The sequence below is a fragment of the Berghia stephanieae genome, chromosome 4 (assembly GCF_034508935.2).
Source record: "Berghia stephanieae isolate SIO BIC M18660-M18661 chromosome 4, UCSD_Bste_1.3, whole genome shotgun sequence".
Lineage (NCBI taxonomy): Eukaryota > Metazoa > Mollusca > Gastropoda > Nudibranchia > Aeolidiidae > Berghia > Berghia stephanieae.
Window position 1 is genome coordinate 39,218,159 of NC_088363.1, and position 25,471 is coordinate 39,243,629.

At 39.9% G+C, this 25,471-nt stretch overlaps 1 long non-coding RNA gene across 1 annotated transcript; it reads left to right on the plus strand.

The window, feature by feature from the left end:
* The first annotated feature begins 923 nt into the window (after positions 1-923).
* Positions 924-24,465, plus strand: LOC144970538 (uncharacterized). The gene is made up of 3 exons (XR_013644984.1): positions 924-1,065; positions 4,581-4,634; positions 19,027-24,465. It is a non-coding gene; the product is annotated as an uncharacterized LOC144970538 (long non-coding RNA).
* The last annotated feature ends 1,006 nt before the right edge of the window (positions 24,466-25,471 follow it).

Sequence of the window (25,471 nt, forward strand, 5' to 3'; positions counted from 1 at the left end):
CGACATCATCTACAGGTAAGAAATTTAATCTTTTTATCGTGATTTAAAAAAAAAATCATGTTTGAATTTTACAAACTGAAATAGTAGATACCGATATGTCACATTAGATTGCCTTCAGCATTAATCAACATGAAGTATTTATGAAAGTGAACAGATTCATGGAGATAATTCATATTCGAGAGGTTAACTGTTGAGGTAAAAAACAAAAACAAAAACAAAAAACATCTAAGTTAATGTTAATTATATTAGGTGGTGAGACTGCATTTCTTTCAAAACATAATTTCTTCAATAATCTATTTATATACAAATTCAAAATATTAACAAGAATTACGTTTTTCAAAAATTCACTACAGGACGGAATCAAGAGACCGGATTGGATCGTGTATTCTTCAAAGGATTGGATTCGTAACGGAGACTTCATCACGAGGTAGGAATTATATTCTCTCCTCCCTCTCCTCCTCTCTCTCTCCCTTCTCTCTCTCCTCTCTTCTCTCTCTCTCTCTCTCCACTACTCTTCTCTTCTCTCTCTCTATCTATCCATCTATCTATCTCTCTATCTCTCTCTCTCTCTCCCTCTCCTCTCTCTCTCTCTCTCTCTCTCTCTCTCTCTCTCCACTACTCTTCTCTTCTCTCTCTCTCTCTTCTCCTTCTCTCTCTCTCTCTTCCATCTCTTCTCTCCTCTCTCTCTCTCTCTCTCTCCTCCTCTCTCTCTCTCTCTCTTCTTCTCTTTCTTTCTCTTGGCTCAGTTTACCGGGGAAAGAGTTGTAGGGTAAGGACATGATATTTTAATAATTATTGCTTAACAATTAATTTGACAATGATTGGATAAATGATAAAGATTTATATAGTACGAGTACGACAACTTTTTAACAGCTGTAGACTGTAAACTCCTACTGAAGAAAAAAAAAATAGACGATAAAAGAAACCACAAGGCACCAAGTGATCAAAGATATGAAACTATTCGAAACTTATGGCACATATCAATGTAATATTATAATTTGCTGGCTGATGATCATATAGTAGCTTTGTCTATAATATTTTTGAGGACTTTCCTTTAAATCTATGGTAATATTATTCGTTTGCGTTGTGTTGTAGATGTTAAATACAGTCGAGATACCTAGGCCTAGTGCTCTCTCTCTCTCTCTCTCTCTCTCTCTCTCTCTCTCTCTCTCTCTCTCTCTCTCTCTCTCTCTCTCTCTCACACTCTCTCTCTCTCTTTCTCTCTCTCTCAAACCTTCTGTATCTCTCTGTCTCTCTCTATCTCTTTTTCTGTCTCTCTCTCTCTGTTGGCTTAGTTAACTGGTGAAGTAAAATACTAGCGAAAGAGTGAAAATGGAAAGGCTTCATATGGGAACAAATCAGACAATGGAGGTTTCGGGTACAAACCCTTCGTCAGCACAACAATACACAAATAAACGTGGAAAACAAATAAAATATAATGAAAAATAACTTGTATCGCCTCAACCCCCCCCCCCCCCCCCCCTTTCCCCTTTTTTATTTTTTTATTTTTTAATTTTTTTTTTCTGTTGACGTTGTTGCTTTGTTTGTTTGTTATTTTTTGTTTTTTTTTTTTGTTTTGTTTTTTTGTTGTTTTTTTTTTCTCTTCTCTCCCCTCTTTTCTATCTATCTATCTATCTATCTATCCATCCATCCATCCATCCATCCATCCATCCATCCATCCATCCATCCATCTATTGAATCGTGTTTGATACAAATATGGTACGAAAAGTGCTTGACATGTAGTAATGGAGCGAATTATTATTTTTTAAAATATTTACCACAATGTTTGAGACAGTCTACATTAATGTTTCAGGCTTAATTTGCCATCGTCAGGACTGAGTTGTTTTGTTGACTTTTGTTGTTTCTTGAAGTGGTTCCGGTTTAAAGTTAATTAACAAGAATTTCCGCCGATGTGGACACGTTCCGTACATCTCACGAGAACATCAAAAAACAAATCTGTAAAATATTCCAAAACAACAATTTGAAAATCACGATAGAAGCAAACAAAAAAACAGTTGACTTCCTCGACATCACATTCGACATAAAATCCAATTCATTCCAACCGTTCAGAAAACCAAACAACACCATTAGCTACATTAATAAAAACAGCAACCACCCCCGTCCCGTCATTGAAAACATACCAAAAAACATAGCACTGAGGGTGAGCAAACTTTCGGAAAACAGAGAGATATTCAACGTCGCAGCCACCCCCTACAAAGAAGCACTCACAAAAAGCGGATACAACACACCATTTGAATACACAGACGCCTCCCTCTCATGTAAACCCCAACACACAAGTGAAGAACGTAAAACAAGAAAACGACACATAACTTGGTTCAACCCACCTTTCGACAAAAACGTCAGCACAAACATAGGACAGCAGTTCCTGAAGTTAATTGATACACACTTTCCAAAAAACCACAAGCTACATAAAATTATCAACAGGAATACCATAAAAATAAGCTACTCGTGTATGCGCAACATAGAACAAATAATTTCAAGGCACAACAAAAAAATATTAATAAACCACCGACAGAGCAAAACCCACCCACCAGAAAATGCAACTGCAGAAATAAAGAATATTGCCCGCTAAACAAACAATGCTTAGAATCAAGTTTAATTTACCAAGCCACAGTCACAGAAACTAAAACAAACAAGCAAGAAAAATATGTAGGACTAACAGAAAATAATTTCAAAACAAGATACAACCTCCACACCTCAACATTTAGAAACACTAACAAAAAAACATCCACAAAACTCAGCGAACATATTTGGAAATTAAAAGACAACAAACTAGACCACAACATTTCATGGAAAATTTTATCTAAAGCCTTAGGATACACACCAACATCAAAACAATGTAGCTTATGCCTGGAAGAGAAATATACTATAATCAAACACCCTCATGAAGCCACACTCAACACGAAAAGTGAGATGTACGGAACGTGTCCACATCGGCGGAAATTCTTGTTAATTAACTTTAAACCGGAACCACTTCAAGAAACAACAAAAGTCAACAAAACAACTCAGTCCTGACGATGGCAAATTAAGCCTGAAACATTAATGTAGACTGTCTCAAACATTGTGGTAAATATTTTAAAAAATAATATCTATCTATCTATCTATCTATCTATCTATCTATCTATCTATCTATCTATCTATCTATCTATCTATCTATCTATCTATCTATCTATCTATCTATCTATCTATCTATCCATCTATCTATCTATCTATTTATCTGTATATTCCACTTTACTATCGCATCGCCATCTGATCGTTCATATTTCCTTCGCGAAGATTCGACCTTCGCTCATTATATTTTATTTGTTTTCCACGTTTATTTGTGTATTGTTGTGCTGACGAAGGGTTTGTACCCGAAACGTCCATTGTCTGTTTTGTTCCCATACGAAGCCTTTCCATTTTCACTCTTTCATTAGTATTTTACGACACCGGCTTCAGACAGCCCTTACCATTTTCTACTTAACTGGTGAAGTTGTTGTATAGAAAGGACGTTTTGATAATTCGATAATAATCTTGCTAAACATCAACTAATTAAATAGATAAGGAATGGATAAATGAAAAAGATTTAAATATGAGGACACAAACAGCTGTAAACATAAATATTGGTGATCAATAATTAGATAGTGAAAAAAACAAAAGTCCCGTGATATGAAACTCATTGAATGCATTGTTTGGAAAGCACTGACAAGAGTCCGTTCAAAGAAAATGCATAGACTAAAATATATTTCAATTGCTCAAGGTAGTGAATATCAGTCAAAACTCACAGGTTACAGCAATTATAATTACTAATTTTAAGTTTAATTTAATACAAGCTCATTGCAGGGCTTCTGACTGACAAGTTTCTAAAGATAACACTTACAACAATAAAATAAAAATAAAATTCCCTATATTCATCCTATAGGGGAAATTTGTCTTTAGAGTCTATTCCAAGGGAATACTGGAATAACCCAGACGTCAGCCGCAGTGCTGCACTTCAAACTGAGCTTGGGCGAGGTGACTTGCTCAAGGCCACACAGCGCAGCCGGTATTCGAACTCGGGACCTTTGGGGTACAAAACAAAAACTGTACCACTGAGCCACACTTCCCCACCCAACTGAAACTGAAACAGTGATAAAGATCAATGTATCCTGCCAAAAACATGGTTTTAAAGAGTTCACAAGTGATAAAATTAATAAAACTGGCCCACCATTTAAAGAAACTGTGTCTCTATCCTTACTGTAAAATATTTCCTCGTCGTTTAGCTAGCAACTACAAAGTAAAATTGCTTATAGTTATAGTAGTAGAATTCTATTTTTTACTAATGTTATATATTGAAATTGGTTTGAGTATAAACTCTCATAAGTGTCATAAGATCTGTCTGTGCTGCACGATTAATAGCCTTGTGCAATGAGGCTCAACAGGGGAACAGAACTTGTCGCATTGTTTTAGTAGTTAACCAGTTGAGCTATCGGGATGAATGTAAAGATGATCTGAACGTTAGTCGTGAGACTGCATTTCTTTCAAAACATAACTTCTTCGATCACAACATAAACAAGAATGTTTTTTATTATTTTCTCAAGGATGGACAGGATTGGATTGTGTATTCTTCATAGGACTGGAGCCTTCTCTTTGAGGTAGGAATGTCTGTTGGTCTTCTTTCTCTCTCTCCCTCTCTCTACCTCCCTCACCCTCTTCCTCTCTCTCTCTCTCTCTCTCCTCTCTCTCTCTCTCTTCTCTCTTCTTCTCTCTCTCTTTCTCTTCTTCTCTCTCTCTCTCTCTCTCTCTTCTCTCTCTTCTCTTTCTCTTTTCTCTGTCCTCTCTCTCTCTCTCTCTCTCTCTCTCTCTCTCTTCTCTCTCTCTCTCTCTCTCTTCTCTCTCTCTCTCTCTCTCTCTCTCTTCTTCTCTCTCTCTCTCTCTCTCTCTCTCTCTCTTGCTCTCTCTCTCTTCTCCCTTTAGTGGGGACCTGTGCTTGTGTCAGGATGAGACATTTAGGTGATCTCAAACTAAGTACATTGATAGTGGCTCTACATCTACATCTGTTCCCTATTTGATCTCCTCTGTCTCCCTTTTTCTTGGTTACTTTGATTGTAATTCTAGAAATTTTTACTATCCCACTTTCTTCCTTTTTACTGGCGCTGATATTACCTAAATGTGTGGCAAGCGCCGTAAAACCCTTAAAAACAAACATACTACCACTACTACAAGCACCACCACCATTACTACTACAACTACTACTACTACTATACTACTACTACTACTACTACCACTACTACTACTACTACTACTACTACTACTACTACTACTACTACTACTACTACTACTACTACTACTACTACAACTTCTGCTGCTGCTGCTACCACTACTACTACTACTTCTTCTGCTGCTGCTGCTACCACTACTACTACTATTACTACTACTACTACTACTACTACTACTACTACTACTACTACTACTACTACTACTACTACTACTACTACTACTACGACTAATCTCTAATACTACTTCTACTACTACTACTACTAATCTCTAATACTACTTCTACTACTACTAATCAGTGATGCCAAAACTCCGGTCTCACCGGATAAAAACTCTGGTCGAGAGCCAAAAATTTCGGTAGCGGGCAACATCCGTCAAATTCCGGTGAGGTCAATTTGTTCCAAGGTTACCCCCCCCCCCCCCCCCCCCCTTTTCCAAACACTTCATCATCATCACTGCCACTAATATTACAACCATCATATCGTCACTACTACTACAACCACCACCACCACATCATCATTACCACTGCTACTACAACCACCACCACCACATCATCATCACCGCTACCACTACTACTACAACCACCACCACCACATCATCATCACTTCCACTGCTACTACAACTACCACCACCACCACATCATCACTACAACCACCACCACTACATCATCATCATTACTACCACTACTACTACAACTACCAGCCCCACCAGAACCACCACATCATCATTACCACTTCTACTACTGCAACCACCACCACCACATCATCACTACCACTACTACAACCACCACCACCACCACCACATCATCTTTACCACTACTACTACTACAGCCACCACCACTACATTATCATCACTACCACGACTACTACTATAACCACCACATCATCATTATCACTACTACTACAACCACCACCACCACCACATCATCACTACCACTACTACTACAACCACCACATCATCATTACCACTACTACTACAACTACCAGCCCCACCAGAACCACCACATCATCATTACCACTTCTACTACTGCAACCACCACCACCACATCATCACTACTACTACTACAACCACCACCACCACCACCACATCATCTTTACCACTACTACTACTACAACCACCACCACTACATTATCATCACTACCACGACTACTACTATAACTACCACATCATCATTATCACTACTACTACAACCACCACCACCACATCATCACTACCACTACTATTACAACCACCACATCATCATTACCACTACTACTACAACCACCACCGCCACCACCAAATCATCACTATCACTACTACTTCAACCACCCCCACCACATCATCATCACTGCAACTACCACTCCTTCTACAACCACCACCACCAAATAATCACTACCACTACTACTACAACCACCACCACCACATCATCATTATCACTACTACTACAACCACCACCACCACATCATCACTACCACTACTACTACAACCACCACGACCACATCATCATCACTACCATTTGTACTACAACCACCACCACCACATCATATCACTACCACCACTACTACAAGCACCACCATATCATCATCACTACCATTTGTACTACAACCACCACCACCACATCATATCACTACCACCACTACTACAAGCACCACCATATCATCATCACTATCATTTGTACTACAACCACCACCACCACATCATCATCATTACCATTGCTACTACGACTACCACCACCACATCATCATCACCACAACTACTACTACTACTACAACAACCACCACTGCAACATCATCATTACTACCACTACTTCTACAACCACCATCACCACATCATCACTACCACTACTACTACAACCACCACATCATCATTACCACTTATACTACTACAACCACCACCACCACATCATCACTACCACTCCTACTGCAACCACCACCATCACCACATCATCATTACCACTACTACGACTACAACCACAACCACTACATTATCATCACTACCACGACTACTACTACAACCACCACTACCACATCATCATCACTACCATTTGTACTACAACCACCATCACCACTAACATCAACATCACGACCACAACACTACAACCACTATGCCACCACCACATCATCATCACTACAACTACTTCTTCAACCACCACCACCACATCATCATCACTACCACTATTACTACAACTACGAACACCACCTCATCCTCACTACCACCAGTATAATACAGGAAACTTTGGGATTGAATTTGGCAATGTGTTTATGTAACATTCCAATTCCTTTCTCTTGTGTACGGAAATTCCTCTTTCGGCATTGATATTCCTATGAGTGGTGTCTGAAACTCCTGTGAGCCAAATTTAAAGTTGGCGTCTCTGACTACTACTACTACTACTACTACTACTACTACTACTACTACTACTACTACTACTACTACTACTACTACTACTACTAATACTAATACAACTAATACTTCTACTTCTTCTACTAATTCTAACATCTAATACTACTACCACTATCACCACCTCATCATCATCATCATCATCAACATCATCATCATCACTACTACTACTACTACTACAATCATCACCACCACTCATCACTGCTACTGCAAACGCCACCACGACATCATCATCATCTATACCACTGCTTCTACAGCTATCATCACCACATCAACACTACTGCCACTACCACTATAACCACCATGACATCATCACCACAATTACTACTAAAACCACCATTATACATCATTACCACCACTGCAACAACCTTCACCACCACCACATTATCGTTAATAAAACTTTGCTTACAACCACCACCACCACCACATCATCATCACTACCATCGTTACTACAATTAGCTCCCCCAGATCATCATCCTACAACTTTTACTACAACCACAACCACCACATCATCATTACTAATACCACCAGTACAACCACCTACATATCATCACCACACCACGACCACTGCACATCACCACAACTACAACCACTACTACCAACACATTATCATCACTACCACTACTACCACAACCACAACCACCACATCACCATCACTGAAACCACAACTATCATATCATCAATACCAGTACGACTACAACCGTCACCGCCACATCAACTTTTCTACCACCACTACTACTACAACCACCACCGCCACTCATCCTCCTCTCTACAACCACCACCACCACCACATCATCATCACTACTGCTACAGCCACCACCATCAACACCACTACCACTGCTATTACTACAACCACCAACATCAACATCACGACCACAACACTACAACCACTATGCCACCACACATCATCATCACTACAACTACTACTTCAACCACCACCACCACATCATCATTACTACCACTACTACTTCAACCACCACCATATCATCATCACTACCACTATTACTACAACCACGAACACCACCTCATCCTCACTACCACCAGTATACTACAAGAAACTTTGGGATTGTATTTGGCAATGTGTTTATGTTACATTCCAATTCTTTTCTCTTGTGTGCGGAAATTCCTCTTTCTGCATTGATATTCCTATGAGTGGTGTCTGAAACTCCTGTGAGCCAAATTTAAAGTTGGCGTCTCTGACTACTACTAATACTAATACTACTACTACTACTACTACTACTACTACTACTACTACTACTACTACTACTACTACTACTACTACTACTACTACTACTACTACTACTACTAATACAACTAATACTTCTACTTCTTCTACTAATTCTAACATCTAATACGACTACCACTACCATCATCATCATCATCACCATCATCATCACTACTTACTACTACTACTACTACAATCATCACCACCACTCATCACTGCTACTGCAAACGCCACCACGACATCATCATCATCAATACCACTGCTTCTACAGCTATCATCACCACATCAACACTACGCCACTACCACTACACCACCATGACATCATCACCACAATTACTACTAAAACCACCATTATACATCATTACCACCACTGCAACAACCACCACCACCACCACATTATCGTTAATAAAACTTTGCTTACAACCACCACCACCACCACATCATCATTACTACCATCGTTACTACAATTAGCTCCCCCAGATCATCATCCTACAACTTTTACTACAACCACAACCACCACATCATCATTACTAATACCACCAGTACAGTAGAAAACGGTAAGGGCTGCCTGAAGCCGAAGATCGTAAAATACTAACGAAAGAGTGAAAATGGAAAGGCTTCGTATGGGAACAAAACAGACAATGGACGTTTCGGGTACAAACCCTTCGTCAGCACAACAATACACAAATAAACGTGGAAAACAAATAAAATATAATGAAAAATAACTTGTATCGTCTGTACACAATGGTGGTTGCAGTATGAATGAAATGTTAGCGTGGTGTGGGTAGAGGACAGGGTGCCCCAGGGGGGTGATCTAATTGATAAGCAAAGGTCAGCGTCAGGGAACAGAACTTTCCAGACTATAATGGAAGATAAAAGACATATTGGTAGTAGTAGTAGTAGTAGTAGTAGTAGTAGTAGTAGTAGTAGTTGTAGTAGTAGTATAGTAGTAGTAGTAGTAGTAGTAGTAGTATGTATGTAGTAGTAGTAGTAGTAGAACGCTGTAGTGGAACAGTAGGGGGGGGGGTGGAGGGGGCGAGGTGAAAGGGTCACGGCGGAGGTGGGGGGGGGGGGGGTTTGTTGGATGAGCGAAGGTCGAATCTTCGCGAAGGAACGATGCGATAGTAAAGTGGAATACACCAATAAATAGATAGATGGATAGGCAGATAGATAGGTAGATGGTCAGAAAAGAGGGGAGAGAAGGGAGCGGGGGGGGGGGGGGGGTTTGGTTTGAGGCGGACCGGTAGAGAGGGGGAATCAGAGAGAGAGAGAGAGGGGGGGGGGGAGGGAGAAAGAGGGAGGGGGGGGGACAAAGAAGAAAGAAAGAAGAGAAGAGAGAGAGAGAGAGAGAGAGAGAGAGAGAGAGAGAGAGAGAGAGAGAGAGAGAGAGAAAGGGTGGAGGGGAGGTGAGAGAGGGCGAGTAAACAGCCGAGTGATAGCTGGGTCTATATGTATATTAATGGATGAAAAAGTGGATGATTGGACACAATGAGAGAGAGCTAGGAAGGTAGATGACTATGAATCGGTGGATAATCAGTAGATAGATAGCTAGCTAGATAGATAGATAGATAGATAGATAGATAGATAGATAGATAGATAGGTAGGTAGGTAGAGTTGTACTTTTAGTAGTATGAACAGTAGTAGTAGTAGTCGTAGTAGTAGCAGTGGTAGTAGTAGTAGTAGTAGTAGTAGTAGTAGTAGTAGTAGTAGTAGTAGTAGTTGTAGTAGTAGTAGTAGTAGTAGCAGTAGTAGCAGTAGTAGTAGTAGTAGTAGTAGTAGTAGTAGTAGTAGTAGTAGTAGTAGAAGTAGTAGTAGTCGTAGTAGTAGAAGTACTAGTAGTAGCAGCAGCAGTAGCTGTAGTGGCAGAAGTGAGAGCAGCAGTGGTGATGAATATGGGTGACGTTGACATCTAGTGGTGGTCAATCCTGGTGTTGAGTCCGCGTGGAGTCAGCGTTCCCAACAACTTGATCAGGTGAGTTTCCCTACGTCGACGGGCGGAAGTGTCCGAATGGCAAAAACTGAGCACACACACACTCACACACTGTACATCGCAGTGGTCTGGCAGTTTGAAGTGTCTGGCCACTGCTGTGTCTGCACAGTTCGATATGTCACGCAAGTGCTGCACGAATCTGTCACCCAGCCTCTTTCCGGTCTCACCAACGTAAGCAATCCCACACAGGGAGCACGTAATCGCATAGACTAGATTACGGTCAGTGCAAGTAAACGGCCGCCTGATGTCCCAAATCTTGTCTGGAAAGCTGACTCTGTCATACTCCCACAGGTGCCCACAAGTCTTGCATCGGGGTCGCATACACGATCTGGCTTTAGGTCCATCCCTAGGTATGGGTTCCAGGCGGCTTCTGACAAGGAGATCCCTCAGGTTACGATCCCGTCGATATGCTACCAACGGGGGTTCTGAGAAAACTCTGTGGGTGTCTTCGCCCGCCTGGAGGATCCCATAGTTCTGCAATAGGATGTTCCTCACTTGATCGGCATGGGGGTGATGCGTGAGGACTAAAATGGGACGCTGTGTCTCCTGCTTCCTGGCATTGCGAGGCCTCATTGCTGCTTCTCTCGACACGAGGCTGGCTTTCCGGACAGCCTTAAGCAAAACCCTTTCGGGATATTCCCGTGCCCTAAAAAAATCGAGCATGCGATCACGTTGAAGCGCAAATTCATCATCTTCCAGACAGAGTCTCCGCAAGCGGAGTATCTGACTGAATGGGATGGAGTCTTTGCACTTCACCGGATGGGATGACCGATAGAGCAGGTAGCTGTGACTGTCCGTTTCCTTGTAGTGTACAGTGGTCCGTACTCCCGTGCTGGTCAATACAGCCTTGATGTCCAAAAAGTTCACCTCAGAGGTTGAAATCTCATAAGTGTACTCTATGGACGGGTGGAAGGAGTCCATCGCTAGGATGAACCCTTTCAACTGGCTGTGGGTCAATGACGTAATGCCGAAACAGTCGTCAATGTACCTTTTGAACAGCTCGGGGGCAGGTCCACTGTACTGATGGAAGAAGGTTTCCTCAAGGTAGCCCATGAAGAGGTTAGCATATGAGGGACCCATCTTGGTGCCCATCGCAACACCTGAGATCTGATGGAAAAATACATCATTGAACTCAAAAGTGTTGAGTGTGAGCACAAGTTCGGTGAGCCTCACAATGCTGTTGCTGGAAATCCCTGGTAATGGATGGCGGTCGACGAAATTCCTGATGGCACGCAGTCCGTCAGGATGCGGTATGGATGTGTACAGTGCCTTCACATCCATGGTGAAAATTAGCCGTGGACGTTCATCCTGGAATCGAATTTCGTCAATGACACCAAGAGCATGGTTAGTGTCCTTGATATACGATGGCAGGGTGGGAACTATACGTTGAAATATCGCATCGAGGAACTGCGATACCTTCTCAGTGGGGCACGAGATAGCCGACACAATCGGCCTTCCAGGTGGAGTGTCAGACAATTCCCGGATCTTGTGTATCTTAGGGAGCATGTAAAAACATGGATTACCTAGGCACTGGGGTCGTGTTTAAGGACCTCTGCTCTACTAGGTAATTCTCCCTGCGATATCAAAGACTGGATTGTCTGGTGGACTCTGGTGTTGTTAGCAAGTGTAGGGTCCGAAGTCACTTTCTCATAAAATATCTGGTCACTCAATTGCCTGTGGCCCTCAGCTCTATAGAGCTCAGCGTCCCAAACAACTACGGCCCCTCCTTTATCAGCCGCTTTGATCACTATATCACGACGTGATCTAAGTGATCGTACGGCAGCCCATTCAAGACGGGTGAGGTTAGACCTCTTGATAGGTGTGGGTCGTAGTGCCTCTATCTGTCTAAGACAAGTCTGGATAAACAGGTCGAGTGTAGGGGACTTGCCAGGACTAGGAGTCCAGTTTCTTTTACGTCGTGAGAAAGCGGCAAACGGATCCTCAGGGTCACGGTCATAGTCATGGTCACGTTCATCATCTTTGAAGTGATACTTCAAGCGTAAAATACGCATGAAGCGACGTACATCCGACTCAATGCGGGACTGGTCGGACGTTCTTCGCAGTGGGATGAACTTGAGACCTTTCCTTAAGACCGATTCCTCTGCACGGCTCAACTGGATGGTCGGGGGGACAGAAACCACCAGCCGGTGGTTGTTGTGGTTCCTACTGGGGGGGATAGCTCCAACATTATCCATCACGTGGGTGGGTTCGCTGGTGGGTGGGGTGAATTGATCGCTTCCAGACTGGTCCCCGGCTGTTGGAGGGACTCCCAAACCACCAATGGTGACTGGCTGGTTATGGGTGCCATTAAGAGCAGTGGGGCCAGAGGAAGGTTCAATGGGTGAATCCACCGATGGAGTGTTGCCGAATGGGAAGGGAGGTTATCGTCAAGATGTGTAATTCTGTTAGGAAAGAGAGCATCTAATTTACTGGTTTTGACATAATTTAAGCATGCATGGTAATGTTGATTACATAAATGTATGAATAACCTAATGGCTTTGTAAAGTAAATGATTATGATAAGTACGATGCCTCAAGCATGTGGAGGATGTGTCGATGGTGTGTGTTAATTTGGATATCTGTTTGCGAAGGATGTCTGTAGTAAGTCTAAGTCGTTGCATGGCACACTTGGATTCTAATTCCAGAAACTGGGAGAACTGGGATGAGGTTAGAGAGCCTAAGAAGAGGTGGAAATGTGAAACGAATCCTTTAGGGGCCGTGCGTTTCCTAAGGCAGTACATTAAGAAATTCAAGTGGCTGCTAGCTCGAGTTTTATAGAGGGTGGCGTGGGCGAGAGTGTAGCCTACTTGAGATAGGTGGATAGGGAAAGAGGAAAGAAACGTACGAATGTCCCGTAAGGAAGAGCGCAAGAGTTGCTTGGGAGATGTATGAGGCATGGTGAAAATAGGGAAAGAGGGCGAAAGGCTAAAAGGATGAGTAAGATAATCAATAAGTATAGGTAAACTGGAGAGGCGAGTGAATGTGAGAAAGGAAGGGAGGGATAGACTGTGGTAAGAGAGAGGTAGTGGTTGAAAACGTGGGTGTGGTGAAAAATAATGCTGAGATGTGAATGATAAGGAGAGAGAGGGGGGGGGGGGTAGTGTGCTAAAAGAGGTAGACTGGTAGGGGAGAAGAGTGTAAATAAATATATAAATATGAGAGTAATGAAAAAGGGATGATAGTGCAATGTTGGATAAAACTAGATTGATAAACTGAAAAGTATATTTAAAAAGTGCAACATATAGCAGTACAAATAAAACAGAAATAAACACTATACCTACGTAAAGTACTAGGTAACACTGATGGGGACGGTCCAAAAACACGGTATGGCAGCAGAAGTATAATTCAAGTGAATCAACGAAAAAACTCAAATGAATCAAAACGGAAAAGTAGAAAACGGTAAGGGCTGCCTGAAGCCGAAGATCGTAAAATACTAACGAAAGAGTGAAAATGGAAAGGCTTCGTATGGGAACAAAACAGACAATGGACGTTTCGGGTACAAACCCTTCGTCAGCACAACAATACACAAATAAACGTGGAAAACAAATAATCGCAATGCCAGGAAGCAGGAGACACAGCGTCCCATTTTAGTCCTCACGCATCACCCCCATGCCGATCAAGTGAGGAACATCCTATTGCAGAACTATGGGATCCTCCAGGCGGGCGAAGACACCCACAGAGTTTTCTCAGAACCCCCGTTGGTAGCATATCGACGGGATCGTAACCTGAGGGATCTCCTTGTCAGAAGCCGCCTGGAACCCATACCTAGGGATGGACCTAAAGCCAGATCGTGTATGCGACCCGATGCAAGACTTGTGGGCACCTGTGGGAGTATGACAGAGTCAGCTTTCCAGACAAGATTTGGGACATCAGGCGGCCGTTTACTTGCACTGACCGTAATCTAGTCTATGCGATTACGTGCTCCCTGTGTGGGATTGCTTACGTTGGTGAGACCGGAAAGAGGCTGGGTGACAGATTCGTGCAGCACTTGCGTGACATATCGAACTGTGCAGACACAGCAGTGGCCAGACACTTCAATCTGCCAGACCACTGCGATGTACAGTGTGTGCGTGTGTGTGTGCGCAGTTTTTGCCATTCGGACACTTCCGCCCGTCGACGTAGGGAAACTCACCTGATCAAGTTGTTGGGAACGCTGACTCCACGCGGACTCAACACCAGGATTGACCACCACTAGATGTCAACGTCACCCATATTCATCACCACTGCTGCTCTCACTTCTGCCACTACAGCTACTGCTGCTGCTACTACTACTACTTCTACTACTTCTACTACTACCACTACTACTACTACTACTACTTCTACTACTACTACTACTACTACTATTACTACTACTGCTACTACTACTACTACTACTACTACTGCTACTACTACTACTACTACTACTACTACTACTAATACTACTACTACTACTACTACTACTACTACTACTACTACTACTACTACTACTACTACTACTACTACTACTACTACACACTGCTACTACTACGACTACTACTACTACTGTTCATACTACTAAAAGTACAACTCACTATCTATCTATCTATCTATCTATCTATCTATCTATCTATCTATCTATCTATCTATCTATCTATTAGCTAGCTAGCTAGCTATCTATCTACTGATTATCCATCGATTCATAGTCATCTACCTTCCTAGCTCTCTCTCATTGTGTCCAATCATCCACTTTTTCATCCATTAATATACATATAGACCCAGCTCTCTCGCGACTGTTTACTCGCCGTCTCTCACCTCCCCTCCACCCTTTCTCTCTCTCTCTCTCTCTCTCTCTCTCTCTCTCTCTCTCTCTCTCTCTCTCTCTCTCTCTCTCTCTCTTTCTTTCTTTCTTTCTTTCTTTCTTTGTCCCCCACTCCCTCTTTCTCCCTCCCCCCTCTCTCTCTCTCTCTGATTCCCCCTCTCTACCGGTCCGCCTCAAACCAAACCCCCCCCCCCCCCCCCCGCTCCCTTCTCTCCCCTCTTTTCTGACCATCTACCTATCTATCTGCCTATCCATCTATCTATTTATTGGTGTATTCCACTTTACTATCGCATCGTTCCTTCGCGAAGATTCGACCTTCGCTCATCCAACAAACCCCCCCCCCCCCCCACCTCCGCCGTGACCCTTTCACCTCGCCCCCTCCACCCCCCCCCCCTACTGTTCCACTACAGCGTTCTACTACTACTACTACTACTACTACTACTACTACTACTACTACTACTACTACTACTACTACTACTACTACTACTACTACTACTTACTACAACTACTACTACTACAACTACTACTACTACTACTACTACTACTACTACTACTACTACTACTACTACTACTACTACTACTACTACTACCAATATGTCTTTTATCTTCCATTATAGTCTGGAAAGTTCTGTTCCCTGACGCTGACCTTTGCTTATCAATTAGATCACCCCCCTGGGGCACCCTATCCTCTACCCACGCCACGCTAACATTTCATTCATACTGCAACCACCATTGAGTACAGACGATACAAGTTATTTTTCATTATATTTTATTTGTTTTCCACGTTTATTTGTGTATTGTTGTGCTGACGAAGGGTTTGTACCCGAAACGTCCATTGTCTGTTTTGTTCCCATACGAAGCCTTTCCATTTTCACTCTTTCGTTACCACCAGTACAACCACCTACATATCATCACCACACCACGACCACTGCACATCACCACAACTACAACCACTACTACCAACACATTATCATCACTACCACTACTACCACAACCACAACCACCACATCACCATCACTGAAACCACAACTATCATATCATCAATACCAGTACGACTACAACCGTCACCGCCACATCAACTTTTCTACCACTACTACTACAACCACCACCGCCACTCATCCTCCTCTCTACAACCACCACCACCACCACATCATCATCACTACTGCTACAGCGACCACCATCAACACCACTACCACTGCTATTACTACAACCACCAACATCAACATCACGACCACAACACTACAACCACTATGCCACCACCACATCATCATCACTACAACTACTACTTCAACACCACCACCACATCATCATTACTACCACTACTACTTCAACCACCACCATATCATCATCACTACCACTATTACTACAACCACGAACACCACCTCATCCTCACTACCACCAGTATACTACAAGAAACTTTGGGATTGTATTTGGCAATGTGTTTATGTTACATTCCAATTCTTTTCTCTTGTGTGCGGAAATTCCTCTTTCTGCATTGATATTCCTATGAGTGGTGTCTGAAACTCCTGTAAGCCAAATTTAAAGTTGGCGTCTCTGACTACTACTACTACTACTACTACTACTACTACTACTACTACTACTACTACTACTACTACTACTACTAATACAACTAATACTTCTACTACTACTACTACTACTATTACTACTACTACTACTACTACTACTACTACTACTACTACTACTACTACTACTACTACTACTACTACTAATACAACTAATACTTCTACTTCTACTAATTCTAACATCTAATACGACTACCACTATCACCACCACATCATCATCATCATCACCATCATCAACATCATCATCACTACTTACTACTACTACTACTACAATCATCACCACCACTCATCACTGCTACTGCAAACGCCACCACGACATCATCATCATCAATACCACTGCTTCTACAGCTGTCATCACCACATCAAACACTACTATGCCACTACCACTACAACCACCATGACATCATCACCACAATTACTACTAAAACCACCATTATACATCATTACCACCACTGCAACAACCACCACCACCACATTATCGTTAATAAAACTTTGCTAACAACCACCACCACCACCACATCATCATCACTACCATCGTTACTACAATTAGCTCCCCCAGATCATCATCCTACAGCTTTTACTACAACCACAACCACCACATCATCTTTACTAATACCACCAGTACAACCACCTACATATCATCACCACACCACGACCACTGCACATCACCACAACTACAACCACTACTACCAACAATATCTACCACTACTACCACAACCAAAACCACCACATCATCATCACTGAAACCACAACTATCACATCATCAATACCAGTACGACTACAACCGTCACCGCCACATCAACCTTTCTACCACTACTAATACAACCACCACCGCCACTCATCCTCCTCTCTACAACCACCACCACCACCACATCATCATCACTACTGCTACAGCCACCACCATCAACACCACTACCATTGCTATTACTACAACCACCGCCTCCACATCATTATCACTACTTCCAATACAACTACAATCACAAGCACATTGTCATCATACCACTACTACTACTACTACAAATGCAGTCAACTCCACCTCATCATCACTACAACTACTACTACATGCACCAAAACAAAATCTTCACTACAAATACAACCACTGCTACCACATCATCATCATCACTACTACTACTACTACTACTACTACTAATACTACTACTACTACTACTACTACTACTACTACTACTACTACTACTACTACTACTACTACGACTACTACTACGGCTACTACTACGACTACTACTACTACTACTACTACTACTAAGACAGGAGGTAAATATTTTCATCGAGGCAGTAATTGCAAATAATAGCGTGCAATATGTGTTTTGATCATCTTTTTTGTGCACCATGAATGATATCAATCAATGTCATATTGTAGGTGTTAAATAGGCCTCTCACAAAATAGTATGTATATAATACTAAGACTAGGCCTCTCACAAAAGATTATGTTTAGTATACTAAGAACAGGCCTTTTATAAAATATTATGTATATACTGAGACTAGTTCTCTCACAAAATATGTATATACTAAGACTAGGCCTTTCACAAAATATGTATATACTAAGACTAGGCCTCTCACAAAATATGTATATACTAAGACTAGGCCTTTCACCAAATAGTATGTATAACCTAAGACAAGTTCTCTCGCAAAATAGTTTGTATATACTAAGACTACAAACGACTTAGTTGAAGCAAACCTTGAAAATCTGAAAGATAGAAAGCCCCAGGATTAGACAAGAATCAACACAAGTTGAACTAGATGTGAAGTCAAAGAACTGATTTTTTTTCCTGCATTTTATGATCTGTTACTTTTTGTTACAGATATTTGACATCATCAAGCTCCAGGAATCGAGATTGGCCATATGTGGGCGGTAGGGGCGGTGGCCAGCAGGGATGGTGAGGTCATGGAGAATGATTGTGGTATTCAGCGGAGTAATGGGATGGGTTATATTGGAGGGCCCCGGGGATTGTAATGGCAGTGATCAAGATGTTGGAGGAGTTGTTGGTGGCGAGGTGATGATGGGGATGTAGATGGTGGAGCAACAATAGTGACATTGTTGGTGAAGGTGGCATTGTTGGGTGACGGGATGATGGAAATCATGATGGGAGGGTTGTGGTGGTGAAGGGATGATGATGGGAAGTGATGATGATGGCAGTGGTTGTGAAGGGAGGTAATGGTGGAGGAAGTGATGATGGTGGTATTGGTGGGGTTGTAGTGATTGTGATGTAGAGATTGTGTTCGTCGAGGAAGGTGGTGGTGGGTGGAAGTTGTGGGGAGGATGAGGATGCTGGAGGTAGATTCAGTGATAAAGTGAAGGTGGTGGTGTGGTTCTGGACTTGGGTTTGAGTTGATTCCAACTGGTTAGGGCCGGGTGAGTTACATTCGTGTTCTTTGTTGACAAGATGATTGTGGTTGGCATTCGCATGGATTTGAAATACAGATAAGTGTGCTTCTACCGGTGGGGGTGTATTTGTTTGTGTTTCATGTCCATACCCAAGTGCAGTAGGCGGACTGGAGGCCTACAGGAAGCCCGAATGTGTTTGGGCAGAATGTTGATTTACAATTGTCTTGAAGACGGGGATAGGGATGTGATTTGTTTGACTCTTTCTGGATGGGTCACCTTGACCCTGGGTTTGGAACTGTGCCATTTACTGGATCTTTATTGTTGAACCTGCTTCTATCATTTTCGCCAAGCCATGGCTTTCACTTATTACCACTAACCTCACATCATGGTCTCTTCTATCACAACCCCTATGACTCTACCATTACTTCCCATCATCCCTTCAAAAGCTATCACCTCCCAACACAACCATTGCCATCAGAATTGCCTCCCATCATCATCATCTTCATCACCATAGCCCTGCCGGAGTGATTTCCATCATCACGTCACCTGCCTTGCCATTTTCACCATCATTGTCACTGCTGCTGCTTCCATCATCTACATCCCTGCCATCACTTTTATATCAACAATACTTTCTTCATCTTGAGCTCTGCTGGTGCAATCTCTGCCGATCTGACCCTGAAAATTACTCTTAGAACGTCATGATCATTTGAAGTGGCTTTATCGTCCCTGCCACCTTGCAAGGCAAGCAAGACAAGCAAGGCAAGCAAGTCAAGCAAGTCAAGCCATCAATGGTGACTCTTATCACCATTGCCACTTTCACCATCAATGGTGACTATCATCACCATTGCCTCTTTCACTATCAAGGGTGACTCTTATCACCATTGCCTCTTTCACCATCAATGGTGACTCTTATCACCATTGACTCTGTCACCATCAATGGTGACTCTTATCACCATTGCCTCTTTCACTATCAACGGTGACTCTTATCACCATTGACTCTTTCACCACCAATGGTGACTCTTATCACCATTGCCTCTTTCACCATCAATGGTGACACTCATCACCATTGCTCCTTTCATCGCGTCCTTTCCAATTTTTGTCAAGCCTATATTATACACTCAAGCACTTAAAGAATTTCATTCACCGTTAATAAGATTTAAATGCCCAATCTTTAACTTCAGATATGGTAAACTTTCAGTTGTTTTTGTCGTATTTTTTCAAGTTGCAGTGTTGTGTCATTTTTCTTTAATCTTAATTTTTTGTTCACAATATTTCATCAACTCTCAACATGACATATGGGAATATCTATTACAATTACCTTGTAGTTGGATAGAAAGATAATTTTCTTAAGAAAAATCATCTCATCAAAATTAAAAGAAATTATTTTCCTGTCTCAGAATTTTCAATGGCCATTTTAATGTTAATGACTCGCGTACTGTATAAAATAGCTTTCATTTTGTATAAAGTTTTGATAAATGTACTTTCATTACATCCAACGTCCAGTTTACCTTATTTTAATCTCTTATTCATGTATCATTCATTGCCTATAAGTTTTATTGTCTAATATTTTAAAGTCATATCAATGTCTGGTTTTATTGGAATGTAATTTCAAACTCATTTAATACTTTAACATTATTTATGCAAATATAACAGTAGCTTTTTAAAAACAGAACAATTCATTTATTTAATATTGATTAGCTTGAGTATATTATTTCTGTACACGTAAATGCTTACTACTTAAAGAAGTGATTTGTTTCTAGAAACCTCTCTGTTTAAACATTACACAGATCGCTTGACATATCATTCTATAGATATATTCTAATACCCTTTTAATTTTGCGATGCCTATACACTTTTGATTTATTAGCAATGATACAAAAGTAATAAAAAATTTTCTTAAAAGAAAGGTAAGAGTGATGCACTTATTACAAAATATTAATAATACGTTAAGTTTTTATAAAACATGGTTTTAATTTCTTTAATATTCATCGTTATTCAAGTAATAAATTTCTTAGTCAGCCGTAGTAATTTGATATTTTAGTATTTAGTTAGAATACACATGTTGACAAAATATGTTACAGTTTGTTTAAAAAACAAACAGGTTCAAGAACGCTTTTGTTATCATTATATACATAAACTGAAATTCAGGTGTTTCGTATATTTCTTTTATAAATTTAATGTTATAACTATTATTGTCATTTGTATAAAATGTGTGATATGTTACCTTACTATAAATATATAAATATTTTGCAAAATGTTCTTTAGATAATGCCCTTTTAATTTTGTCATGACAACACTTTTTTATCATGTAGTTTGTTAATTTTAATAGAAATATATTTTATTATCACATCATTTATATCAAGTAATTTAAAATTAATTTCACTCTTTATTATAGCAGTCATAGATTTATAACAAATGAAGCATCACATTCAAAACTTAAAAGAGTTTTAAAATACTAGAATTTATTTTCTTTTTCTTTAAATATGATCCATCAAGTTTTCAAATATTTGATATTACGGCCAAGCAATCATTATTAAAGTAAACAATATTTTGAATGTATTTATCTGGATTGATATGTAATTGATCTTTGTTTGGAGGCAAATGCATTATCATTTTTTTCTTTTTCAGAGATTATTAAAATCATAGTCCATTTATAAAATTTCGTTCTTAGATTTTATATTAACTTGTAGTTGAATAGGACTTTGTGCTACTGATTTTCTTATACACCCTAATTGAGTAATGTTGTTTTTCATTTGTCACATGTCATCGTAAGTAACGCTTGATAGAATTTTAATTTATTCGCGATCATATGAACATAGCGGTAACAATGATGAATTTTTATGAGTAAGCATTGTTTTAATTTTGATTTTAAAAATATCCCATCGTTTTCAAAAAACAATAATGATATGGTTGACATCAACTCACACATTTTCATTTAGGAATATGTTTTACAATTATCTTGTGGTTGGATAGGCTTTGTTTTGTCATACAGATAGTGAAATTGTCTCATCAATGTTGCGCTTTAATAATAATGCATCTACCATTGATTTCTCCTATCATTATACAGTTTGATATCTTATTTACACAAAATTACATCACAATATCATCATGTTCTTGTACATGTTTTATTATCTCGTGCTTTATAATCATATCATATATGTTGAGTTTCAATGGAATGTAATTTTGAATTTGTTTTATACTTTATGGCAGTTGTGCAAATATGACATAAGCGATTCACAAAAGGAATAGATACTTCATTTATTTAATATTGAAATATTTTTGTATAATGTTAATACTTAATGCTTAGAGAAGAAATTATTGTTGATATAAAAATTATATTCTTTTATCTGAGAAAGAAATTACAAGCTCAACAATTTTACACAAATCCGTTATTTACATTATCATTGTAAAAATATATTCTCATATATAGATTTGATCTTGTAATATTTTTTTTGATCCATCAATTTTCAAACGATAAATTTCTCAGCCAGCCATTATTACTAAAAAAACATCAGAGAGAGAGAGAGAGAGAGAGAGAGAGAGAGAGAGAGAGAGAGAGAGAGAGAGAGAGAGAGAGAGAGAGTTTATTCACACTTTTCATGCCAAAACAATATTAGCTATATGACAAGTGGGGTCTAGAATTTAGCTTGAATGAGTTAAGGACTAGAAACAAAAAGATCCATTGTTTTCGAATATATGATGTCATGGCCAAGTAGTCATTATATAAATAAGCAAGTATTTTGTTGTTTTTATTTGAATTCAGCATGTAGTTTACCTTCCTTTTTTCTTCAAATAATGAACATCTCAGTCGCCCAATCATTAATTGGTAAAATAGAGTAGTTTACAAGTAACATATATTGCCAGTTGGACTGTGAGTTTATTTGCTCCTTGCCAAGGTAGAAATATATCATTTCTGTAAGGAAATGGGCCAAAAGTATTTTTATCTTTTTTACTTGTTTGAACATATAATACGATGTTGAATTAAGCAAAGTCATACATGGAATTTAAACAAAATGAAATTCATTGTAATTGGATATGGAATTTTATTTGGCATCTTTTAAAGAAATCAACATGTTCTAATGATTTGTAATAACCATTAAATGTTTATTGCTCGCATAAATTATAAGATGCTACCACTTTCTAACATAGATTTTTAAATCGTGATATTTAATGACATTGTATATAGTTTTGATGAGTGTTTATAATAATGTATTTAGGACATACATATGTAATCTCATTGTATATAGAAAATCCACATATACTTGTGGGCTGTATTTTATATTGTCTTTTTACAATTGATCCAATTTTATTTCCATACTGTCTGGTGACCTGCCACTCAAAACTTTTATAATTCTCAATTAAATCGGCTCAGACCACTCAGAGAAAATGTTTAATTTTTGAATCACATTCTTTGCTTGTTAAATTTGATATTGTCACACGATTTAGTGTGACTAATTCTAAAGTTAAGATATTTTTATGGCTGAAGTGGTGATAGTGTAATCGCGTGTTGTAAAAATAATTAATGCAGTTGTGAAATGATAAACACTTCTGCTATAAGGAATACATTTTTGTCCTTTCCAACGTTTTGAAATTATGATGTATTATAGAAGAAACCATATTTCTTGTGGTTTGATTAATTGCAGATCATCATCATCATCATCATCATCATCATACCGTGTCGCGCCAGTGGTGGATCCATTGGATGGCTTCAGTGGTGCAGCCTCTCAGGTCCATATCACTGATTTGTGGTCCAAGTTCGCACTCGTGAAGGATGTGGTCCATGTTTTGAGCCGTGTGTCCACATTGACATCGCAGTCTGAAGAAAGTCCCCAATTTTGTAAGGTTGTTTTGGTCTTCCCCACTTTAGACCTTGCCCTGTTCAGTGTCAACCAATCTTTCCTGGGAGATTTACTCCGCTTGGCAGTTCTTCTTTGGGTTCCTGAATGGCATCATTTGGGCAGCAGTCCCATTCTTTCCATGAATGCACTCTGTATATGGCTGCATGGTCTGGGTGGATGCCTTCAGTTGTCAGGAAGCTTGTTGTAAAACTAATTAATGCAGTTGTGAAATGATAAACACTTCTGCTAAAAGGAATACAGTTTTGTCCTTTCCAACGTTTTGAAATTATGATGTATTATAGAAGAAACCATATTTTTTGTGGTTTGATTAATTGGAGATGACACATTTTCATGTGAGTGAATTCAAAGTTAGATATTAAGTGAAAAGAGTGAAAGTTCATATCCTGAAATTACAAATGCAGTAGTAACGTAATGTGCACTTCTGCTAAAGATAAAATGAATTTGTCATTTTCAAAATGTTAAACCTTTTTTCTCCTTTCTTTCACACTTTTCCATACCATCCAAATTTACCCTTCTTCTTTTACATTCTTCCCCATCTCTTCCTCTTCCCATCCTTCTCCTCCTCCCCCTCATTCATCTTCTTTTTCTTCTTCTTCTTCTTCTTCTTCTTCTTCTTCTTCTTCTTCTTCTTCTTCTTCTTCTCTTCTTCTTCTTCTTCTTCTTCTTCTTCTTCATTCTTCTTCTTCTTCTTCTTCTTCTTCTTCTTCTTCTCTCTCTTCTTCTTCTTCTTCTTCTTCTTCTTCTTCTTCTTCTTCTTCTTCTTCTTCTCTTCTTCTTCTTTGTTTTTATTCTTCTTTTACATTCTTCCCCATCTTTTCCTCTTCCCATCCTTCTCCTCCTCCCCCTCCCTCATCTTCTTCTTCTTCTCTCTTCTTCTTCTTCTTCTTCTTCTTCTTTCTTCTTCTTCTTCTTCTTCTTCTTCTTCTTCTTCTTCTTCTTCTTCTTCTTCTTCTTCATTTTTATTCTCCTTTTCCCATTTTCCCTTCCCTTCTCTTCCCTCCCTGCTTCTCCTCCTCCCTTCTTCTCCATCTTCTACTTTATTTTTTATTTTTATTTTTCATTC